Source organism: Ursus americanus, chromosome 37, assembly GCF_024610735.1.
Source record: "Ursus americanus isolate L20-20 chromosome 37, mUrsAme1.1.p, whole genome shotgun sequence".
Taxonomy (NCBI): domain Eukaryota; kingdom Metazoa; phylum Chordata; class Mammalia; order Carnivora; family Ursidae; genus Ursus; species Ursus americanus.
In genome coordinates, this window is record NC_142163.1 from 7195566 (window position 1) to 7209769 (window position 14204).

A 14204-nucleotide genomic window follows, 5' to 3' on the forward strand; every position below is an offset into this window, starting at 1 on the left:
GACCGGCCGTGCCGGCAGCACAGATGGGAGGTCGCTTGACATACCCCTGCCAGCTCCCACCCCTCCCTGCTTCCCTTGGCCCCTCTGCGTGTGGCATCCAGGGGCAGACACACCCCTGAATACCAAAGGAATGCCCACGACGCCTGTGTGTCAGGAGGGACATGGCTGCACTCTGCCACTGGCCCCTTTCTCCTTAGTCAGCAGAGCTAGAAACCTCGAGGTCCCTCTCCTTCACCAAACAGGGCCTACAACCACACTGGGACATGCGTGTGCTCATGCAGACACTGGAATATGCAACACCCACACACACACTCTTGACACACAGGCATGCATGGTGTCCACACACACACCCCTCTCATGCATGTGCTACAAACACGTGGAGACACGAGCACTCACGCGTACTCATGGAAGCGTGCACAACACACACATGGACATGGTGTCAGTCTCTCCGACATGGAGATGGCTTCACACACACACACACACACACACACACTATCACACTCACAACACAGCACTCACACTGGGTCTCCGGCAGAGCCATCAACACTTGGAACTGCCCTAACATACTCACAAACGTGGTCCCGACACACACATATATAAGAAACACACACAAACACCCATCGACTTTTTCTTACAGGCATACACAGTGGGCTTCACCCAAACACACACACACATACACACACACACACACACACACTATCACACTCACAACACAGCATTCACACTGGGTCTCCGGCAGAGCCATCAACACTTGGAACTGCCCTAACATACTCACAAACGTGGTCCCGACACACACATATACAAGAAACACACACAAATATCCATTAACTTTTTCTTACAGGCATACACAGTGGGCTTCCCCCAAACACACACACACATACACACACACACACACACACACACACTCAAACACACAGCACTCACACTAGGTCTGTGGCAGAGCCATGTACACACGGCACCGCCATAGCAAGCTCACAAACGTGGTCCCACAACACACACATACACAACAAATACACAGAAACACCCATGGTCATTTTCTTACAGGCATACACAGTGGGCCTCACACACACACACACACACACACACACACACACACACACACACAGAGGCATGGGGAACACACCCAATGAACATACACGGTCTTCTGCGCTGAAGCATACACAATTCTCCCCAAACCATCTGGCTGACAGAGACACACAGACAAACATAGACACACAGGTATCCATGCATACAAAAACCCAAAGAGACAGGGGCGCCTGGGTGGCTCAGTCATTAAGCGTCTGCCTGCGGCTCAGGGTGATCTCGCGGCGTTCTCGGATCGAGCCCCACATCAGGCTCGTCCTCTGGGAGCCTGCTCCTACCTCTCCACCACCCTGCCTGTGTTCCCGCTCTCGCTGTCTCTCTGTCGGTTAAATAAATAAATAAGTTCTTTAAAAAAAAACACACAGAGAGAAAATTCACACAGGCACACAAGTGGGCAGACACAGAGGTATGCACCCTTGACCACCCTAGTACACGCACCTGTGCTTGTGTAAAATGAGAAACACACAATACACACACAGTCTCCAACCAGAGGCACACACGGGTGGGTAGGCATACACACACGCACGCACACACACGCATGCACGCACGCCTGTGGGTGGGTGGTGCAGAGGGACAGGACGTGGGTTTGGAGGGACCGTGAGGGACCCTGAGGAACCGCCTCCTTAGTCCTCCAGGGACACGTGGTTTTGTGGTGATCCTGACTAGAGGAAGCATGCACGGGACGGCATCACAGCAATGCAGGGCACGCTTCCAGGAGAAAGGGTACAGGGAGAAGCTCTCCAAGCGGGGTGAACGGGGCGGTAGCAGAGCCACCAGGCCACGAGTGCCCCGCTTGGCACGCCCCTTCCCCTGCCCTGAAGAACACGGCTCCCATGTAGAGAGGTGTGCCCTTTCCCGTCCTTCTCCCTGACCTGCCGAGCAAGAGTGGTGGTCTCTCCACAACCAAGCCCTGCCCTGCCCTGCCCCCGTGCCTTACATCCCCCGCACACACGGAATCCCACAGGCCAGGGCTGATCTCCTACTGGCCGTGTGCTGGGTCCCCCATACACATCCACACACAGACACATAGGGCTTCTTAACTTGTTTATGACTCGCCCGCCATCCCTGGCGATCTGGGTGCTGGACACTCTCTAGAGCTGGCCCTGAAGATCTGTTCCCCCACGTCTGTCCTGTGCGGGCAGAGCACCACGTAGACACGTCCACCCGTCTCTCACAACGCTGGACGCCTCCTCCACTGCTTCTCGCTGGTCCAACTCTGATGCTCTGCGGTGTCCACGTCCGCACAGCTGCCGTGCCCACGACACACACACACAAACACACGACACATGGATGCACAAGGGAGGTGTTCGTGACACTGCCTCATGCCGAGGATCGCTAAGGCGGCGGTGACCGAGGGCCCTGTCCTTGTGGGATCCCGCTTCCTCCTCCTCTAGGGCTTCACCACCCTCCTCCAGATGGCCTAGTACCATTGCCAAGAATGGCCGTGTGGCTCTGGGAGGCCACGGGGTGGTCCGTAACACGGAGGGACGTCGGAGCGTCTCGGGACAAGGGAGCCCCACTCGAAAAATTTGGCAGACTGTCCCCACCTGAAAAGCCAGCAGGAGAACTGAGGACCCGGCGGACGGCCATGGGTGAGTGTTCAGAGAAATGGGGTGGAGGAGCCTTGCTTCCCCCGAACGACCTGAGACTTTCTGGCTCACACCTGGCTCACCGGATGAACTTGCCCCAGTGGACACCCTGCCCTGGGTGTGTGCCCTGAGTTCCCTCGCCAGGGTCCCTACTCTCCCTCCAGCCGCTCCCTGGGTGATCCGGGGCCCAGGGTCCTCTGAGCCTCAGTTTCCAAACTGAGTCCCAAACCCGACTGTGCCCTGGCACCTCCCACACATATTTCAGGACGCAGTGGCCCGGCTACTCACCGACAGGTCCTCCTGTCTGCTCAGTGTCGTCGGCTGCCTCCCTGCCTCAGGTAGTACCGCAAGGGATTGCGCCACAGGTCCTCGATGATGATCTGGTAGGGGAAACCGCCCAGGTGAGCACGGGGCCCGGGCCCCCTTCCCAGGCTGCCCCCATTGCCATCACCAATGCTAATGAAGGCCTCAGCGGCCCCACCTCGGCAATCTTGTTAGACCCTGGGCAGCTGGGGTCGCACAACCACTTGAAGAAGGTAAGGCTGGTGGAGTCGAGTCTTCGGCTGGGAGCTCCACGTTCTTCATCCCAGAACCACTGCACTGGAGTGGACCGAGTCGCCCTGTATCCTGCAGGAAGGGAAAATTCAGGGGAGGCTCTGCACTGCCTAGGACCCACACCCTGTCGCCCTCTCTCCCGCTCTCCTCTCAGCCTCTCTCCCTCCTGTGCCGGCTCTGGCTTCCACTTGTGTCTCTGCACCCCCCCCTGCTCCTCCCGAGTGCCCACCTGCCCCCGCCGGCCCGCCCCCGGCACCCTCGAAGCTCTAGCCCACTCCTACCGGCAATGCTAAGGTGATACTCCTTAACGATCAATTTGTTCTGGAAGTAGGGGTTGTTCCCAAAGAAGAACATCAACCTGCTTTGGTCCTTGGGACGGCCCAGTTCCTCCACCTGCAACATAAAAGAAAGACGAGGGGAAGGGGACTTTTCCTCCACGGGTCCCGAGATGCTCCCTGCATGTCCCGCTGAACAATACTGCTGGGCCCTCTCCTGCCCACATTCCACTCCCAGTGGTCCTACCCCCGCCACCCACTCCCAGCGCTGACCTCCAAATCGGTCATGTAGCTGAGTACATCTTTGTCCTGGTCACCCATCACGGCTGATACCTGGGGGTGATTCAGGATCTGCCTTGGGTCAAGGAGCCTCGCCTTCAGCGCTATGGAAGGAGAGCCAGGACCGACCCAGCCCTTCCCGGTGAGAGGAAGGGCCCCAGACAGGGCACGTGTAGAACCACCAGGCCCTGCTGCCCTCCCAAGCCACTCAGCTCCTGCTCTTTCATCACAGCTGCTCAATACCAGCAGGTGCCTTGGCTTCCAGTGCCTCCGAGAGAGTCTGCGCCCGGCAGGACAAGGTCAAGGGCCTGCCTGTTCTCCCTTCCACCGTCATCACCCTGGCCTGTGTGTTTGGCAGGCAGGCAGTGACTGCTTTGGGTGTCCAGATGTGGTCGGTCGCGCTCTCAGGGCTGTGTTGCTTACGTGTTGGCCTGCAGGCCTGTGTTCTGGAGGGGCCTTCTGCGCCCACAAAGGGGCCACTCATCTCCCTTAGCCTGGCTGCACACCCACAGGGCAAAGGGAGGGCCCATTAGGTTCAGCGAGAGAGGGAGGGAAAGGGGTTGGGTGGCAACGGGAGGGAAAGCAAAGGAGAGACAGAGACAGAGATACCCACACAGGAGGAAGGGACACAGAGGGAGGGCAGAGGGGAGCGAGGAAGAGGGTGGGACGCACATAGAGGGGAGAGACACGGAGGGAGCAAACGGGGGGTGGGGGGGGCGCCTGGGCATGGGGCCGCAGCCTGGCTGTGTAGGGCCTGAGGAGACAGTTTGCAGCACCGCATACAGCGTGTCTGGGTTTCTGATGTACGGGGAAGCGTGGCGGCCTGCTGAATGACTCTGGAAGCCGCATGAGGACGCAGCAGTGGGTGGGCACTGTACTCTTTGGAAAAGAACACAGGCTCTGAAGGACAGGGAAGGGGGTGGCCTGCCTCTCAATGGGCATGCCCCACGCAGCCGGCAGGACGTTTCCTTCCAGGACCTGCCCCCTGAGCCAAGGGTGGAACTACACTAGACATGCAGGGTGTGGACATGTGCTCCATGACACCTGGGAGAGGGTTGGGAGTGCTCCCTGCAGTCCCAGAGCATTTGCCCGCAGCTTCTGCTCAGACGTGGTCTCCACAAGCCTCAGCCCTTGCCTTCCCCCCACCTTCAAGGCCCACGCCCCTGTGCTGCGCCTTATAGGGACGGGGGACCCACGCCCACTGGGGGTGGAGAGGGGCCGGGGACCCTTTCCCCCAGCGCTCCTGCCCCTGGCAGAGCCTCTGCCGGTCCCTTCCTCCCAGTGGACCTCCACCGCAGACAAACCCAAGCCCAGCAGGAGAAAGGATACCGCCTGGGCCCAGAAGCCGGGGATGCGCTGGATGATGGCCCTTCTTCGAGCCAGGTGAGAACTCCGCTTCTGATTCATCCTGCGCTTGAGCCGCAAGTAGGCCCTGGTAGCTTGGGCATCCACAGAGCTGAGCGCGAACTGAACCATCTCCAGCGCGGCAAGTGGGGCGCCGGCTGTCTCGGGACCCAGCCCTGACTCCCCCTGCTGCAGCTGCTGCAGCTGCTCGTCCTGCTGTGCTTGCACCGCCTCCTGGTCTTCCTCGGCCACGACCTCCACCACCGCCATGATATCCTCCACCACCAGCACCAACTCGTCCCCGGGGCCGGCCTGCTCTCTGCCCTGCTGGGCCTCCGCACCCAGCACAGCCTCTGCGCCCATCCCCCCGGCACCTAGGGCCTGCAGCGGCCACGCCTCACCCCAGGCGCCTGCCTGGGCGCAGGGCTCCGGCGCCTCACGGCCCTCCCCCAGGAACAAGGTGCTCCAGGATGGCAGGGCAGCCCCGCCTTGCCCGGAGCCCGCCGCGCTCTCCATGTGGTGCTGGTGCTGAGGGAGCAGAGCCAGCAGCAGAGGGAAGGAGCTGGAGGAGCCAGCACCTGGCTCCCGCACGCGGCCGGCAGGTGGAGCTCTGGCGCCCCCAACTGGAGGCGGGAAGCAGAGGCCTCCAAGAGGCCGGAGGCTGGTGAAGGCATGCGCAGAAGAGCTAGGGACCAGATGGCCACGGGGCGACGGTGACGCGACGCCACGCATGCGGCCTTTGTGACACGGAGCCCTGAGTCACGCCCAGGCCGCTGGGCACGGAGCGTAGGGACAATGACAGGGCGGAGCGTGTGCCCGCCCAGACCCCCGCCCCTCGGCGCCCAAGGCACCAGCCAGGGAGCCGGCCTGTGTGCCTCCTCGTCCGGGGTGGCCTCCGCATCTGGAACCTGGTCTATTCCCGGCTATCACCTGCCAGGCCATGAGCCGGAGGTCCCTCATATCACACAGCCCGTGTTGCCTTTCCCGGCCGTCCAGGGGGACCAGGCTGCTGGCACTGGGGAATTCCAATGCAACGGCTCAAGAGGGTGACCCCCTGACCCCCGGAAGCCTCCCCCGGCCCTTTCTTAGTGACCCTGAAGGAAAGCCCTGGAGCCATTACCTGGTGGTCCAACCACCGCCAGATCGCTGTGCCCATGGCCTTCCCGCATTTACCCGAACGGTGGCGAAGGGTGTCAGGGGGCCGCCCACCAGGATCCAGGATGCAGGGGCTGCCTCCCTCACCCCCTCCGCGCCCGGACTCTCCTCAAAAGAGAGGAAACACACACACATAAGTGGCCTCAAATTAGCAAAGAGCCAAGGTCCCCGGCCACCCCACGGTGCCTACAGAGCTACTAACACAGCCCCAGGGAGGTCCGGGATTCCGACTCGGTGGCATGCCAATGGGCAGGACATGTAGCCTACACAGTGACTCGGGGTAGTCTTTCGTCAAAGCCGCTGGTAGGACTTGCTCCCGCTGTACTTTCCTCTGCCACACCCTTCTCTGTCTGGCTCTCTTCCCATCTTTGCTTTCTCCTTCCTTGGGTGACTCTCGTGTCCTCCTTCCCTCCTGCTCTAACTGCCAAGGATGTCAGAGCTCCAGCAGAATGGTCCACGGAGCCTGCTTTTATCCACCTTCCTGAGGAGCTGAGGCTGCTGGGCAGCTCCACTGCCTTTGGTCCCCCCACTGGCTGCATGTTCCTGCTGTGTCTGTCACCGAGTGGACCACCTGCCTGCGAGGGGATATGGCAGCGAGCATTGGCAGCACACGTGCCCTTTCTCCGGTACTCACCAGGTCCTTCGGGACAGTCCCACGCCTCATGGCGGTCCCCACCTTGGGTGAACTTTGAGGTGCCCGAGGGACACCGCCTAAAGTGCCAGGAAGGCCGCGTGGGTGATGCCAAGGCCGCGAGGGTTAGTGTTGCATTGTGGGAGGGCCTCATTTGAAAGGAATGGGTCTGGGCGCCTGGAGGATTTCAACCGGAAAGGGGCAGGAGGGTCCCCCTTGGGGTAAAGTGCAGGGCTTTTGGCGGTAGCACGTTTCAGTGTTTCAAAATCTGCTTGTCGACGCAAACGAGGAAGGGAGCAAACCCAAAGGCCATATGGTGGGAGAAGCAAATTTTTCTAACACCGTCCCTGAGACAGCCCAGACGTTGGAGTTACCACTACAGTCCTAAGTACACTAGCTCTTGTCATGTTGCTCGAGCCCCTGAAGGACGCTCCTGAGGCAATACTGCACCAGAAGCAGCACAGCCGTGGAAATGGAGAAGGCTGGGGGCTCCAGGTGATGGGAGACGGGGAAGAGAGCAAGAGGGGGGAGAGAGGGAGAGTAGGACTGAGGAGGGAGGAAAAGGGAGGGAGGGGAAGGAAGAGAGAGGAGGGAGAGAGGAGGGAGAGGGACACAGAAGGGAGAGGGGGAGGAGAGGGAGAGGGTGAAGAGAGGGAAAGGAGGGGAGAAGTAGAGGAGGAGGGAGGGGGAAGAAGAGAGAGGAGGGAGAGAGGAGGGAGAGGGACACAGAAGGGTGAGGGAGAGAGGAGGGAGAGGGAGAGGAGGGATGGAGAGGAGAAGAGAGGGAAAGGGCGAGGGAGAGAGGAGGGAGAGACTCTGCAGGGAGAGAGGAAGGGAGAGAGGGAGAGGGAGGGAGAGGGGTCAGCTCATGCTGACCACCAGCAGGCACAAATTGGGAATGCCATGAAGAGGTGGGAGAGAGGAAGAGGCAGCCAGTGCATGAGGACCTAAGGTGATAAAGCTTTGCCACTTTGCGGACAATGCTGACTCTGCACATCCAAGGAGCCCAATGCAGTCCTAGTGGAAGGAAGGATCCAAAGGGATGCCCAGGCCAATGGGCTCTTGTCTTTGGTGCAAAGGCAAGGACAGGCCTCTCGGCAGCCCACAGAGGCGGGACTGACCCATCACACCCCGGGGTTCCTCAGTGGGAGGAAGAGCCAGCTTCCCCTTAGGATGGACGGTGGCCAGAAGGCAGTGGGTGATAACCTTCAACACGTTCAGGGAAAAAGAGTGTAACGTAAAGGTTATGGTCGCCAAGGACGCCCGAGAAAATATGCACCAGGCATCAGGAGAAGGAGTGAGAGGATGAGCCTAGGGTGGTAGGGAGAGGGCCGTGGGGTGGCGGTGGGGGTGTGTGGCTCTAGGATAAGCAGAGTCCTACCCGCTGAAAGGAAGCCGGTCACTAGACCCTTAAGTCAAAGGGCTAGCCTGAGATACAAGGCATCCCCGTAAAGTACTCGCAGAGGAAACAGGAGAGCAGGATTTGCCTATGGAACCACGCTGCGTTGCCTGTGTGGCCTGAAGGACAAGTGCATCCAAGCAGGGGCACGTGTAGGATCGTCGGCTCAGCATGCACAGAGCTGGGTCTTGTAAGCTGTGGGAACGTGAAGTGGAGTCACGACACCCAGCCGGGAGCAGGCCCCTCGCCCACTACGTCAACCAAGTCCACCTATGGGCAAACCTGGGTTCCCCCAGGCTGGGGTGTTCCCTGCAACTGTGTGAGTGGGGAGGGCCCCCAAGAAGGGGCGTTCAGCGTAGAATCGGTAAAGCACAGTCTACCGTGGAGGAAGCCAGCCCCTTCCCAGAAGGAAGCCTACGGGTGGGAGCACCCATGTGTAGGAAGCTAACAGAGCAGGAGGCGGGCAAGCAACCCCACGGTAGAGCAGTGGTGACGGGGTGAACGGGGTCGGGGAGGGCTCAAGGGTGTGAACACTGAGTTCCGCCAGGCGCAGGAGTTCTACCGACCCAAGGTGCCCCGGGCCTGCAGGTGGCAATATTGGCTGCGTCCCTAGCGTTGGGATCAGCCAAGCGTTTGCAGAGGAATTTCAGAACGAAGGGGCAGGAAGGACCTCTTGGAGGTCCCCGCATGTCCCTGACGGTGCCTTGGGTACCTTGCTCACGCACAAGGTCTCGGAGGCCTAGCGGAGCTCGATCCAGTGGTGCCAGAGATGTCCGCCTGTCTCCCAGACACAGGAAGCGGACAGCAAAGGAGGACGTAACGCAGGAATTGAGGATGGAAAGGGGCATGGGCTACACAGAAACCAAGTACCACAGTGGCGGACGTCAGTCGGTCCTGCTCAGGAGCAGGCTACGTGGCAACACAGCAAGATGGGGATGGCAGCAGGACGTTCTGCCTTTGAAAACCTGCCCACATCTATGCACTGTGCAAGAGACTGAGGCCACAAAGTAGTTGAAAGCGGGAAAAGGGAGAACGATGAGTGACCTTCGGCCCTAAGCGGGGCGGCTGAGGACCCTTTGGTGAGCCCCTCGCTGCCCGGCAGGAGGAGCTTGGCCCTTCCTCTGTTTCCAAGGAGGCGTCACTGCGCCACCCTACGGTACAGGAAGTGAAGGACTTCTCGGGACTCACCAAAGATTCCTAACGCGCCCCCGTCGGAGGAGGAGAGGATTCTGACCCCGAAATGGATGAAACGGGGTCCAATTCACAGGTGGACAGACTCAGAGACAGGAACCCTTACGCCAACCCATTGGCAGGCCAACAGCCCGGCCGCTGTAGCCAAGCAGAGACTCGCAAAGCCCAAAGCACTCCTAGAGGCACAGCTGTGCCTATCTGGGCTCAGCACGGGTGCGAGATGGGAGACCTGACGGCACAGGCACAGCCAGGCCAAGACACGCCAAGGCATGTTCGGGAAGACAGACTAACACGGGCAAAGAGGGACGCTTTACACAGACAAGAACACGAAGATCCAGAAGGGCCAGGGACACACACGTGGTTCAGAGCCATGGAGCCAGAACGCTAGTGAACTCCTGATGTGGTCCTCTCCGATGAGACAGCAGTCTGGGATCCAGGACTGTGGGTCCCTCAGTGCCCGGGTTCTCGGTCATGCCGTGTCGTGGAAAGGAGATGTAGTCCAGAAGAGGAGTGGTGGGCAGCAGGGCAAAGTTTATTCAGCAAGTGTACAGAGCTCCCCCAAAGGGTTGCTGCGTTCCTGTTCAAGTTTAGGGGGTTTGGGGCGCCTGGGTGGCTAGACGCTTAAGCGTCTGCCTTCGGCTCAGGTCCTGCAGCCAGGCTCCTGGGATCGAGCCCCGCTTCGGGCTCCCTGCTCGACGGGAAGCCTGCCTCTCCCTCTCCCTCGGCTGTTTCCCTGCTTGTGCTCTCTCTCTCTCTCTGTCAAATAAATAAATAAATAAGGTTAAATAAAATAAAGTTTCAGGATCTTGGAAGCCATGGTAATGTACAAAAGTTTAGGGAGTTGGATAAGCTCTTTCCAACCTGGAGTGTGGGGCCCTGTGCAATCCCTGATAAGGTGTTGCAATCACGGCTTTGATCCTGCCCCTGTCTACCTATGGGGTTATTGTTCACGTGTGGAAGGGTCTTGTGGGCTGACACCTGGAGACTAACTGTCTCAGCTTGTGACAGGGACCAGTGATTCGTGCCTCTTGGTGGTGCTTACCTTGTGGGGTCTTCAGCGGAGAGAGGGCCTTGGGCAAACGCCTTAAGCCCATGTGGAAACAGGAATCTCAGCACCACAGTGGTCATGGGACAGACAGCACACCGCTGCATGGACTGGGCCTTGCCAGTCCTGAGGAACCATACCACCCCTCCCGCACGCCTCCGCCTCTTTGTCGTCTGGGGGAGCCCAAACGAGGGCCCTAGGGAGTCAGGGCACTAGAGATGCCCGCAGAGCGTGGCTGTGTGAGCTTGTGTGTGCCAGGACATGTGAGGGAGTGGAGTGTGTGTGGGGGTGGGTGACTGAGGGTGCACCTGAGTGTCTGTGTCAGCTTGTGGGTGCGGCTGTTTGAGTGTGTGTGTGAGGACGCAGTGTCTGTGCACCACTGTGTGTGAGCATGCATGTGTGTGTGTCCCCCTGCAAACTCTCCTTTCTCCTGGGCCCTTGTGCCGGAACGAGAGGGTCATGTTTCCTACCCTCCCAGCTCCCTCTGTCCCCTCTCCCACAGTCCCTCCATACAGCCTGGCCCTCACTCCTTAACGTGGTTGCTGGTCCTCAGAGCCTGACTGTGTCAGCAGGAGGCTGTGTGCGTTCCTAGACCTGGGGAGAGCAGTGGCACTGGGTTCGACAGAGTCATGGACCTTGAGTCCTCCCCCCATGGAATGTGCGGTGGGTGTGTCTGAGGCCATCCACCAGGGAGCATCCCTGGAGGCCACCATCGGCGTCCACCTAACCTGGCTACTGGACGTGTTTGTCCCTGGCTCGTTATTCCCTTTCCTTGAACTCCCTCATTTCCCCAGGGAAGAGATGAGCCCCAGTTGGCTGGCCTTTCGATCAGGTCTTCTCCCTGCCCAGCCCCACTGGGCCTGGGGGAACGGTACCTCTGCCCCCTAGGATGCAGTCCCAGACCATGCGTGTCCTAGCCCTGTGGGCAAGCCTACAGGACAGGCCGATCCACAGACTGGGGAAGCCCAGGCGCAGAAGGAAAACACCGACATGCAGCCGCTGTGTTCAGTCAGTCCCCTGGAGCCCCTTCCAGGAGGAAGAGTGCGTGTGCCAGAGCACACAGACACACGCACACACACACACACACACACACACACGGAAACACACTTGACGTTGTTTATTTACATTTCGATATTTCTCCAGGGCTCCCGGGGCCTCAACAGGCCGTGTTTCACCCCGGCACCTGTCTTCAGTTATTTCCTGCAGAGAGGAAGCGGGTTGACCCTTCGGCTCCTTCTGAAGTTTCCGGACTGCTTTCCGTCAAGTGCGATGGTCCTCATCCTCATTTCAACATCATGAAGCTCCCTAGACGAGATGGCACACACACACACACACACACGCACACGCACACGCACAAGCACGCACGCGGGGACACACGTGCACACGGACACAGGAGGACAGCAGTGGGTATCTTCACTGGGCCATACTTAAGGTTGCTTGAGGGTTTCAAGGTTCTCGTCGGGAATGGCGTTCATTCTCCCCTGGCCAAGCCCCTGCCCCGACTGTGATCGCTTTATGTTTCCTCCAGCCACGTATGAACGAGCGTGCTCCTTCATGACCGCCCGCGGGCCAGTGGGCTTGGCAAAGGAGATGCCTCCGGAATTTAAGGGGACAACTGTGGTGATCAACACAGAGAAGGGACGGGAAGGCGGGGTGCGGCTTTGCACCAGGACACCCAGACATTTGGGCCAAGGGTGCCTCTGGTCACCCTTGTAATGCGCTGCTCGCAGACCTGAGGCTGGGGTTCACGGGCCACAGAATGACAGTTGCCGCAAGTGCAGGCGCTGAGCCGGCTTTGCTTCTCCGGCTCTGCTCCATGACGCTGCGTGGCCTCGCCTGCCTCAAGCTTCCCCAGGCACAACCCGTTTGGCACTGCACCTCCCCACGTTCCATGTCAGGGTGACGTGCTTTGTCCCGGGGTCGCTGTCTCGGAGTGTTCCTGTGAACCTCAGTGTCTCCCATTGAGTAGCCCAGGGCCCAGGGATCCCGACAGCACACGTCTCGGCGCCCACGCCCTGGGCTCCTCACCTGTCGTCCTCTCAGTTCCCTCTCCTGCTGCCTTCTTGCTCACATAATACTGCAGGGGATTGGGCCACAGGTCGTCCATGAGGATCTGGCAGGAGAAACGGGGGCGGGGCTCAGGTGTCCATCCCAAGCAGCTGGAGAAGCCCGCAAGGTCATTTACGCTGTGTGTCACAGGGCCCCACCTCAGCTATCCTGCTAGCCCCGGCAAAGCTGTGGTCAGAGAACCAGTTGAAGAAGTTAAGGCTGCTGTTGTGGTGCCTGCGGCTGTGGGCCTCTCGTTCGAAATCCTGGTGCCACTGGATGGGAGGGGAATGAGATGGCCCGTACCCTGCAGGAAGACGAGTGTGTGAGAGGGTGCTGGGTAATGAGTCGGGGAAGGCAACCCGCCCTCCTCCACCTGCCACCGCCCATCCAGACAGCGGCCTCTTACCAGCAGCGCTGACGACATACTCCTTCACAACCACTTCATTCCGGAAGTAGGAGTTCTTGCGAAAGAAGAGCAGGATGTGGCGGCACTCACGGGGAAACCGCAGTTCCTCCACCTGCCCGGCGGGAAAGTGGGGCAGAGGGGTGAAAGCTCTGTCCAGCAGACCTTGACCCTCCTGACTTGGGGGAGGACTCACTTTGGCCACCCTCTCCTCTCCTGTCCGCCACCCCGGCCTCAGTCTCCCGGGCCAGACCTTCAAATCCGTCAGGTAGCCAAGTATGCCTTCATCTTGCTCACTGATCATGGCTGACATCTGCGGGTGGTTCACAAACTGCTTTCGGTCAAGGAGCTCCGAGGGCTGGAGATGAAAGAGCTACAGCAACAGAGCGAGTCTGGACAGCAACCGGGCACTGTCTCCCCTCTCCGCCGCGGGGTCCCACTGCCTCCGCCCCGGCTGCCTCAAGGACCACGGCGCCCCGTGGTGCTACATATCTCAGCAGGGACACAGGCAGCTGGCATCCTGAGAGACACCCCTCCCGCCCCACACCCCCTCCACAGCTCATCCTCGTGTGCTGATGGCTAGGCAGAACTAGCGCGTTCCCGGACAGCACACATTCCTGCCTCAGGCTGACCGGGTGGGCTCTCACCACCCCTTGCCTGCAGCATTCTACCCAGGGGAACCCGTGCTTGGTGTGAATGTGTTTTGGGTGAAGAGACCCTGCTGCTATTCCTGACTCTGACCCGAACCAGTGCTCCTAGATGCCCAGCGGAGTTTCAGTGCCTCGTGCGACACCCAGAGCACCCTGCGGCCCCCACGCCCAACCGGAACCAGGATTTCCAGGCTGTCTTGATCCCCACGGCATGAGCGTGTCCTCTGCAATGCTGCGGGGCGTGAGGGGGGTTCCCCCCCATGATGCATGTTGGTAGTCAACAGCCCCCTCCCTCTCGTTCCTCATGCACTGGCCCAGACACATCGGAATCCCTCAGTGACAGCATGAAGGATACAGCCTTGGCCCAGAAGCCAGGGATGCCCCGGATAATGGCGCTTCGGTGTTCCAGGTGACGCTGCCGCCTCTGACATGACTTGAGCTTGAGCCGAGAGTAGGACCTGCTGGCTTGCTTATTCACGGGCTCCAGCTCGGACTGCAGGGCCCCTAGAGCCTCGAGCGGGGACAGGGATGGACCCCGCCGTGCCTCTGGCTGTTC

General features: G+C 59.9%; 1 long non-coding RNA gene across 1 annotated transcript; it reads right to left on the reverse strand.

Moving 5' to 3' along the window:
• Nucleotides 1–11762: 11762 nt before the first annotated feature.
• Nucleotides 11763–12888, reverse strand: LOC148107021 (uncharacterized). Its single transcript, XR_015723221.1, has 3 exons — nucleotides 12754–12888; nucleotides 12575–12659; nucleotides 11763–11851 (listed from the first exon to the last, which is right to left on the reverse strand). It is a non-coding gene; the product is annotated as an uncharacterized LOC148107021 (long non-coding RNA).
• Between the last annotated feature and the right edge of the window lie 1316 nt (nucleotides 12889–14204).